General features: G+C 43.7%; 1 non-coding gene and 1 pseudogene across 1 annotated transcript; both read right to left on the minus strand.

Moving 5' to 3' along the window:
• Positions 1-2,073: 2,073 nt before the first annotated feature.
• On the minus strand, positions 2,074-2,146 carry TRNAQ-CUG (transfer RNA glutamine (anticodon CUG)). The gene has a single exon. It is a non-coding gene; the product is annotated as a tRNA-Gln (tRNA).
• Positions 2,082-4,103, minus strand: LOC145535724 (ubinuclein-1 pseudogene; annotated as a pseudogene).
• Between the last annotated feature and the right edge of the window lie 6,190 nt (positions 4,104-10,293).

A 10,293-nucleotide genomic window follows, 5' to 3' on the forward strand; every position in this document is an offset into this window, starting at 1 on the left:
CATGCCCTCCTCCAGAGGATCTTCCTGACCCAGGGATGGAACCCACGTCTCCATCTCCTGCATTTGCAAGTAGATTCTTTACCACTGAGCCACTTGACCTCTGCCCATAAAGAGATGAAGATTTGACCAACAAGGGCTTTGTTGCCCTGGGGTTCACCTGTATAAACTCTGGAGTTGGGGGAAATAACTGGCACTCTGGCCAGGTTGGGAATAAAGTTTTCTGGAATTAGATAATCGTTTAAGTCAAGATTGCACAAATTTACAGAATAACTAAAAAGCTCAACTGAGTAAAACTGGCTTGTTTCAAAAACAGACGTTGTCTTTTTAAAAAGGTCTTTGAGAAGTGCTCAGAGGACTGAAATGGAGGCTGTGAGTTAGGTAATTCTTCTCCACTCTAAAGGCACTGGAATTATGTCTTCCCATAATGTGACATGCCATGAACAGTCCTATTCTGTCCAATGCATTTAATGGTAATGATAAAAGCTGAACCCAACATAAGTGTCTTTAAAAGTCCTATCACAATTGTCTTGCAATTGATGGACTACCGGTCTCTAAAAGAGCTTCATTGTCATGTTTAGAGGAGAAATTGGCCTCCTACAATGAGTATGTATTAAATGCCCTGAATATATTTTCAGAGACAAAGCTACTTCTCTCAGTTGTGGCTTTAGGCCAGGTTTTTGTCCTGTTGAACACAGCATCTGAGGATGAGATGGATGCCATGACCATCCCATGAATCCTCTTGTGGCTAGAAGGAGCCCTTGGCCTATGGGACTCCATGAGCTACTTTGACCAAATGCCAAGATGTTTAGCAGATTTAAAATGCAATTGTACCAACTGATCTGCCATAGTGAGGGAACTGAGAACCACATATGCCACTCCAAACTCAGAATTCTCTCCATCCCAGGATCTGTCTTTCCATGAACTATCTAGCAACATGCATAACATATGAAGTTCAGAGCACCAGGAAACTTCCTTTTGAGGAGTATGGGTTTCAGGGACAAGATCAATAGCTTTGTTCCTCCCTAGCTCCCATCACTAGAATCTCCATTTGGACCCCCAAGGCCAGCTTCCACAGGCTCTCCCTGGTGGCTCAGATGGTAAGGAATCTGCCCTGCAATGCAGGCAGGATGTACTCATGGGAACAAGTTGTTGGGAAGAAGGGGAGCTCTGGATTGTTGTTCTTCCATAGGACAGCTGCTAGAAGAAACCTTGTGTTGGGAGCTAGAGCCAGCGAGGGGAGATGTGTAAGGTAGTCCTAAAGAGCTGGCAGATCAACATTTTGCCATGTGGCTCAGGGAAGCGTAGGATAAAGCTGGGTTCTTACAAGAACTGCTGCTGGGGACGGAAGTGCCTCCTGAAGAGGCTGCTGTGGAGGAATGGATGCTGAAGGAGGAAGAAGATTTGGGGAGGTTGTTGACAAATGGAGCTAGGCGAGGTATGGCGTGAAGCTTTGTGATGCGCGGGGACTGCATGCAAGATTGACTTGGGCCTGGGTTCTAGGGGGCTGCCGTTTAGACCACTGTTCTAGAAACCTTTGCTGAGGGGAGCCTGGCAAGAGAGTTCTTTGTAGCTAGAACTCTTGGGGTTTTCCTCCTCAAATTGCTCCAGTACCACTGTCCATTCAGCTGGAGAATTGAGGGGGTGATTACAGAGTACTAGAGAGTGATGGTCTGGAAAACTGGGTTTTGGAAAATTTCTTTTTTACTTTTGTAAGTGAAGACACATGACTTTTACACAAAGCAATGGGGCTGCCCATTCTGTCGATAAAATGAGAACCTTTCCACTGCTTTTTTTTTTAACTGGTTCTGGTTCTTTATTTACTTATTTGGCTGCCCCAGGGTCCTAGTTGTGGCATGTGGGATCTAGTTCCCTGACCAGGGATTGGACTCAGGGCCCCCGCACTGGGAGCCTGGAGTCTCAGCCACTGGACCACCAGGGAAGCCCTGAATGAGAACTTTTTAGGAGGCTTAGTCTATGTTTCCTTCACCCTGACTTTGTTCTATTTATTTATTTGGCTGCACCGGGTCTTCATTGCAACATGTCAGATCTTTAGTTGCAGTGTGTGAGATGCAGTTCCCTAATCAGGGTTTGAACCTGGGCCCATTGCATTCAGAGTGCAGAGTCTTAGCCACTGGACCACCAGGGAAACCCCACATTTGCCTTAACTGTGAAGGAGCCTTTACTTTCTTCTTGGTCAGTATGGATATCAGGGACCTGCAGTGTGGTCCTTTCTCCTTGCACAGAGACCTGGTGTGCACCCAGCCTTGGGGCCAGAGGGTTTGGACTTCAGCATCCAAACCATTCATGCAGAAAACTATTCATGCAGTCCTCCCTAGACTGGCTCTCCTCTCATTCCAGATCATAATCCTCTGGTCCCATCTTTCCCACCTGAAAGAGTACCTTCCTGATGCCAGCATTCCACTGACCTTTCTTCTGGGCTCTGCTCCCCTTTTCTTCTTCGTTTCCAGAACAAATCTGTTCTCTCTGCTCCTTGTCTTTTTCCTCTTGCAGCATCTCTGCAGTCTTTGCTTGCATGTGTACCTGGCATTCATCCTGGTACTGGGCCATCTGCTATGCCATTGCCCTGCCAATAGCTTCTTTAAATTTCTGTAGAGGCTCCTCCAGATGCACCCCCACCAACAGGTTCCCAGAGATGAAGTCTTGGGGCAAGTGTGACCAGGAGGCCCTTTTGCTTCAGCGCAGGGATGAAGTCACGTGGCCACGTGCCTCAGAACAGATCTGCCTGCTCAGCAACCAGGTTTGTACCTCTGTACCCAGTTGGATCCCATTGATCTCCTGGGTGAAGCACTGCCTTTTGCACTGTCCCTCAGCTTCTGGCAGCATGAACCGGCTCCTCAAGGCACTTCTCCAGGGGCACTGTCAGGCTTTTGAAGAGAAAAGAAAACTGAATTCTCCATCCAATCCCACCCCGTGGGAATCTCTTTCATCATCCATATCACAGAAGGGTCTTCCTTCTGGAGACTCACTGAGCAGCTGCTTCAGGTCCAAATCAGTCAGAGAGACCATAGCAGTGACCTCGTGGAACAAACCACTGTCAGAGGCTGAGCAGAAGATTGAGAGTGAGGGGTGCTATCCTGTTACCACAGCCTTATGATCCTCGTGCGTGTTTTTCCTGGGCCAATTTCTCATTTTGAAATGTCTTTACATTCCTTTATCACTTCGAGCCTCAAGAACACATCTTCTTTTCCTTCATGAAGAGCTGTGAAGCCCATTTGGGAAAAGCTTGGCTTTGTTCATTTCTTCTGCCACACCCAAGCAGAGCCCCCAGGAGCAAAGGACCAGTCCCAGGCTCATTACATGGGTGTTGTGACCTTAAGGGAGAGGGAAGTGGGGTCTCAGGAGGTGGGGCAGTGCTGACTGGTCAGAAGCCCAGGGAGAGGGAAAGGAGGCCTGCTTTCTTTGAATAAACGTTATGCCTTCACTGGTCTCCTGGAATATCCCTAACATAATTATTTTCAAGTATTTTTTTTTCTATTCCGTAACATTGATTCACCTGTATTGAATTCATATCCAATTATTTTGTTAAATGTTTTTTTTCTGTAGCATGAGATTTCTTCATGCACTGCAGGATTTTTTGTTTGCACATTCATTTGGAGTGACTTTTCCTTTATTTTCACTTACATCCTGACTTCGTTGGGTGGTTTAACAATTGCCTCCACTCGGTATCCATTTTGCAGCAGGAAATTGAATACAAGTGGCACGCACGCCCTCTGATTCCTAAGCTTATAATTCCCTATACTATTGAAGAGACTTCCCAGATGGTGCTAGTGGTAAAGAACCCACCTGTCAATGCAGGAGACATAAGAGATACGGGTTCGATCCTTGTACTAGGAAGGTGGAAACAGCAACCCACTCCAGTATTTTTGCCTGGAGAATCCAATGGACAGAGGAGCCTGGCAGGCTACAGTCCATAGGATCACAAAAAGTCAGACATGACTGAGGCGACTTAGCATGCACACATACTATTGAAGAACCCCTGTCTGTGGAAAATGAAAACACCACCTCCACACTGCTCCTGTGGCATCTCTTGGACTGTGATTCTGCACCAGCTCAGCCTTCTCTCTTATCAGGTCCTCAGCCATGGCTTCTTTCTAGGCTGAGGCTCTTGCCTCTGTGTACATTGATTGCATTCAAATTTTGTGAGAACTTGACCCCAGTAAAGCTTTGGAGCAGGAGACTGGCCCTCTTTTTATCTCCAGCTGCTTCTTCTGCGGAAACCAATCTAGAATCTTTGCTTCCATTGGCTTGGGAGAGAGAAAACCTTTCTGAAGTAAAAGGGAAGAACAAAGCAGAAATGCAGAGACAAGCAAAAAAGATAAAGAGAGAGAAATTCATGAGTTTCCCATTTTCTCTGCCTTTCCTGAAGTTTGACTTTTCCTTTAATTCCAGGACACACCTCAGTATCCTTCTACCTCTCCTATATATATATATATATTTGCTTAAGCTAGCTCCAATGGGTTTCTGACACTAGAAATTAAGAGGTTCAGTGAGGGACTTTCCTGGTAGTCCAGTGGCTAAGACTCCATGCTCCCAGTGCAGGGGGCATGGGTTCCATCTCGATCAGAGAACTAGATCCCACATGCTGTAACTGAGTTTGTATTCCACAACTAAAAAATCCAAGGAAGATGGAAGATACCATGTGTGGCAACTAAGACTCAGTGTAGCCAAATAAACAAATAAATATTTTTTAAAAAATAGGTGTGGTGAATACATGTCTTTTGGGCATGCCTTGATCCAGTGTGTTTGTGATTCCTGTGCCAAGCACCACTGCACCCTTGCTCTGGGATTTCCTCCTTCCAGAACTCCCTCTTTGAAGTATCAATCTTGGCTCTCACTATTCAGGGGGAGAGTTTGGACATCTCTCCACACAAACTTTGTCACAAAGATGGGATTTGGTCAGGAAAACAGAACCACTCTATGGACTGTGGGAAACCAAGAAGCCGAAGGCTTGCATGATGTGGGGAAGCTGAGGGAGTGAGGGTCTATGGGCTGAGGCTGGAAGCTTGGAGAAACAGTCACCGAAGCCTTCAGTACAAAGCACTGGTGATTCTCAGAAGTCCTCCAGGAAATTAGCACAATTGCTACACTTCTCAAGCGAAAATGGCTGAACCAAATGATCTCTAGGGTCCTTTCCAGTTTTGAGGTATGCTGAGTCTTTAACAAGGTCCAGAGAGCATCCTGGGTAGAATCATCAATAGCAAGGAAAACGTGAAAGGCTGGGGAACTCAACGACTGTTAGTTGAGTGACAAGAGCCCCTGGCACACTGGCCTGTGGATGAGAAGGCAAAGCCCAGTGTTTCTACAGTTTTTCTCATAACTCTGGCTTTCCTGATCAAACCATCCCTCCGTCCATTCCTGAGCTGTCTCTCATTGGTCCAGCCTCCTGATATTTGTGCTGTGACCTGCCAATGAGGATGTATTCTCCTGCCCCAACTGACTTCTGCGTGCTGATTCATGAATGGTGGCATTATTCCCTGCGAGCTTGGAGGGGACAGAAATACTTGCTCCCTGGGTCTCGACCAATTGACTTAACCAAATGCACAAGGATCTGGGACAAAGACCCATACCTTCCTTCCCACTTAGAAAATTAACCCATCTTTTTCAAACCTCCTCTTCAGTCAGCCTGTTTTACTCACCTCACTGAATCTGTAAAATCTCCCCTGTACATCAAGACGTTGTGAAAGGGCCTTCGGACTTCCCTGGTGGCTCAGAGGGTAAAAGCATCTGCTTGCAATGCGGGAGACCCGGGTTCTATCCCTGGGTCGGGAAGATCCCCTGGAGAAGGAAATGGCAATCCGCTCTAGTACTCTTGCCTGGAAAATCCCATGGACGGAGAAGCCTGATAGGCTACAGTCCACGGGGCCACAGAGTCGGACAGGACTGAGCGACTTCACTTTCACTTTACTTGCCTTCAGTCACGTGCTTTTCAAAATGTGTTAATTATGCATTACTCACTGAGTATGCTCTGAGCTGTTGCTGCTAATGTCATCTTATTGGACTGGGGAGAAGTTACTTGTAGTGGTTACATAATCTTCAGACTTGCTGACAGGGAGTTTCACCACCATAATATGCTTAATTGGGGGTCCTCAATTTTGATTTATTGTCCTGATGAAATCAAATCCTTCTGGTATTTTCTTCCTTTAGTCAGATAGTAAAGAAAGTCAGCATTTTCTTTTATCTAGATGTTCAACTTCTCTTCCACAGACAAATACCATTGAAATATTGAAGTAATAATGATGGTCTAAACAGAGAACTCAACTTTCTTACACTAAAGATTAATGGGTTTTAATATTTTATTTGTCAGAGTAAACCACAGAGCATTATTTCATCTTCTCAAATTTTAGTCTCAGAAAGGATGCAGTTTCAGTATTCATATACATGGTGAAATTTATTGATCAGAAATGCTATCATTTCTTCATAGTTACCATAAATGGTTTGATTATCAAATACACTGACATAGAAAGTTTCATAAAAAACTTGACAGTTTTTTATTATACATTGTAATTAATCTTGCAACCAGTCTTATTTGTCAATTAAAAAAAAATAAGTCAGTGAAACATACAGTTAAAACATGGTGTGGTTCTATGACATATAGTCATGATTCACGGTCCAGAACAGGTCCATGTGGAAACCAACTTTGCTTTTGATTAAGTGGCAATGCATGTTGATACAGCATCTTCTAAGTACCCAAGGAAACCCTATATTTGAAGCTGGAATGGGTATACTACCACTTTGCCTTTTCAGCAGCATGAGTCAATTGCTTTTGGTCAAATACATTTTTGGTCCCATCTGTATAATCAAAGCAATAATGAATTGTGGCAGTTCTAAAATATGTCCACAAAGCCTTTGGCACCCTCCCCAGTTGGGTTCTATGACCTCTCCACCTGAATCTGTACTGATGTTAGAGACTCATTTATAATCCGGAGAATCAGAAAAGTGATTCACATAACTTGAGGCAGTGCAATGTCTACTTGGTTCTCTTGAGGCACTTGCTGTGGCAGAAGCCAGGTGCCATGTAAGTAATCCAACCCCTCTTGCTGTGGAGGCCACTTGGAGGTGCTTCAGCTGACAACCCAACTGAACTCCCAACCAACAACCAAACTGTCAGATGTTATGAGTAAGTCGTTTTGCACATCTAGCTCAGTTGAGCCTTTAGATGACTCCAGTTATTGAGAGAGTCCAACTGAGCCCTTCTCCAATTCTGTGGTCAAATAGTTTTGAAGAGAATTCTGCATCTTAGGAGATTGAAAATGCACATTGTAACATTAAAGGCTCTGATAAGTCCTGCAATACATAAATCTAAATAAACTTAGTTCAAATTTATTTAGCCATGGAACCATTTTGTCTTGAGACATCTATTAGGATCTAATTGATAAAATTAACACTCTGATTGATACAGTTTTCAATTATAAAATTTTTCAGCTATGTGCTTAGTCACTCAGTTGTGTCCAACTCTTTGCAACCCCATGGACTGTAACCCACCAGGCTTCTCTGTCCATGGAGATTCTCCAGGCAAGAATACTGGAGTGAGGTGCCATGCCCTCCTCCAGGGGATCTTCCCAACCTAGGGATCAAACCCAGATCTCCTGCATTGCAGGCGGATTCTTTACTGTCTGAGCCACCTATAGCTTGGGACTATAGCTTGGCTCAGAATTTAGCAATAGAGTCTGTTGCAGTTACAATAGTTAATTAACTTCATCTTGATGAAGAAATCAAACTTCCACAGGGAGGGATGAATAATAGGGATGAGTTGAGGATCTGAAATATTGTATCGGGAAATAAGAGGCTACTGGTTCAACCAGAAATTACACACGAGTGCAGGGAATACATCAGTAATCATCAGGAAGGAAGTTCCTTCTGGATAGGAAAACAATTGGGTTTTAAAATGTCCCTTGGTTCTGCTTCTTTTGGTGGTCAGAGGAGTGGCAGAAACTCCTGGCTGGGTCTTAGAGCAAATCAATTTATCTATCTACTTACCTACCTTCCTATCCATCCATTTTCATTCCTTTCACTTGAAGAGATAATATATTCGTATAGCATAAAATTCACAAAGAACAGAGTGATATACACTGAAAACTCTCCCTTCCACTCTGTCTTTCAATTACAGTGTTTCCAGTTTCTTATCTCTCTTTCCCAGGGTTAACTTAAGTGCATAGGAGCAAATACATATATATGTCCTTAAAACATATAGTACATACTATACATATTGTGTTCTGCACTTTGCTATTTTTCAAGTAAATATACATATTTAAAGTAATTCCATATCCATACATGGTGAGTTTCCTTATTCTTATTTTTCCCATCTCCACTTAATATTTCATTGTATGGATGTACCATAATATAATTAACCAGTCATTTATTGGTGTCTTTTCCTGTTATAAACAATGTTGCAATGAATAAATTTGGACATGCATCACTTTGCCTGTGTGCAAATATATCTGAGGATAAGTGACTAGACATGGACTCACTGGGTCAAATGTTGGCAGGTGTTGTTGGCGCCTGGCCCTGATCTCTTTTATGGGACTGGTGTATCCATTCCTTAGCTGTTTCAGGTGTTGGCTTCTAAAAATCTCACCTGTGCTTCCTTTTTCTTTCTTAATGTTAACTGAATTTTATTTTTCTTGGCCACATGCAGGATCTTAATTCCCTGACCAGGGGATCGAACTCACATTCCCTGCAGTGGGAGTGCAGAATGTTAACCTCTGGACCACCAGGGAAGTCCCTCACACATGCTTTCTTTTCTGGGAAACTGCTGTTGACTGACAGTTGCTACCAGGCCCACAGATGTCTTGGAAGTTACAGGCCCTTCTGGGGCCAGCCCCTGGCCAATGACTTACAGATGTGTGGTTATCACAAGTCAGTCTCCTTGTCTCTGGGCCGAATAGACTCTGTGGTACAATTTCACTCAAGAGTCTCTTGTGGGATGGGGCTGAGGCTAGACAGATCTTAAGCCACATCTCGCCCTATCCCCTTCCCCTGCCATCCTGCTTCCCTTACTCCTCTGCAGGTTTCTTCTGAGAACATTCCCTTAATAACTCATCTGTACAAGAATCCCTGTTTCAGCCTCTGTTTCTGGGGAGCCTAGTCTAAGACAAATGTTATGTGCACATCTAATTTTTTGGTTGTTAAATCACATTTTTTTTAATTAAGGTGAAATTCACATAACATAAAATCTGTCATTTCAAAATATACAATTCATTTAGTGTATTCACAACATCTTTATTTTATCATCATTTAGTGCATCCACAACATTTTTATTTCATTGGGTATAGTCCCAAATGACACTATACCCTGTAAGCCATCATATCTCTCAGCCCTTGACAACCAACCACTCTGTTTCTGTTTCTATGGATTTGACATTCTGAACATTTCATATAAATAAAATCATATAATCTGTGTTCTCTTGATGCACATGTAATTTTTTAAATAAATTTCATAGATATTGTTCAGTTGTCTCATAGAGGTTGCACCAATTTAGATTCATCCTAGCAATGTAAGAAAGTGTTAAGGAAAATTTTATCATCTTAATTGCTCATCAAGTATTAGTGAAAGAGTGAATATATGCTGTGTCTTGTTTTGGTGTTAGTGTATTTGGAGCAGTGTGTGTGCATGCTAAGTCACTTCGGCCGTGTCCGACTCTTTGCGATGCTATGGACTGTAGCCCACCAGTCTCTTCTATCTACGGAATTCTCCAGCCAAGAATACTGGAGTGGGTTGCCATGCCCTTCTCCAGGGGATCTCCCCCACCCGTGGATTGAACCCACGACTTTTGTCTCCTGCATTGGCAGGTGTGTTCTTTAACACTAGCGCCATCTTGTGCTTCCCTGATGGCTTGGTGGATAAAGAATCTGCCTGCAGTGCAGGAGAAGTGTGTTCAATCCCTGGGTCAGGAAGATCCCCTGGAGTAGGAAATGGCAACCCACTCTGGTATTCTTGCCTGAAAACTCCCATGGACAGAAGACCCTGGAGGGATACAGTCCAAAGTGTTGCAAAGAGGTGGAGGTGCCTGAGCATGAGCACATCCTATTATTTGGAGCTGTGTATCCCTACTTTTAAAAATGTGTTTATTTCCAGAGGAACTGGGACACCTGTCTGTGTAAAAGGTTGTTTCCATCTCGATGTCCATGTGACCACTGATCTCATGGCCCTTCCACTTGCTATGTGTACCAGGGAGTGCTGAAAAGTAGATGATGGGGAGGGCCATGGTCAAAGGGAAAGGATAGGAAGGGTTAGTATTTTCTAAGATATAAGAAAATAAAAGGTCTCAATTTT

The sequence above is a fragment of the Giraffa tippelskirchi genome, chromosome X, assembly GCF_054371585.1.
Source record: "Giraffa tippelskirchi isolate mGirTip1 chromosome X, T2T-mGirTip1v1.2.pri, whole genome shotgun sequence".
NCBI lineage: Eukaryota > Metazoa > Chordata > Mammalia > Artiodactyla > Giraffidae > Giraffa > Giraffa tippelskirchi.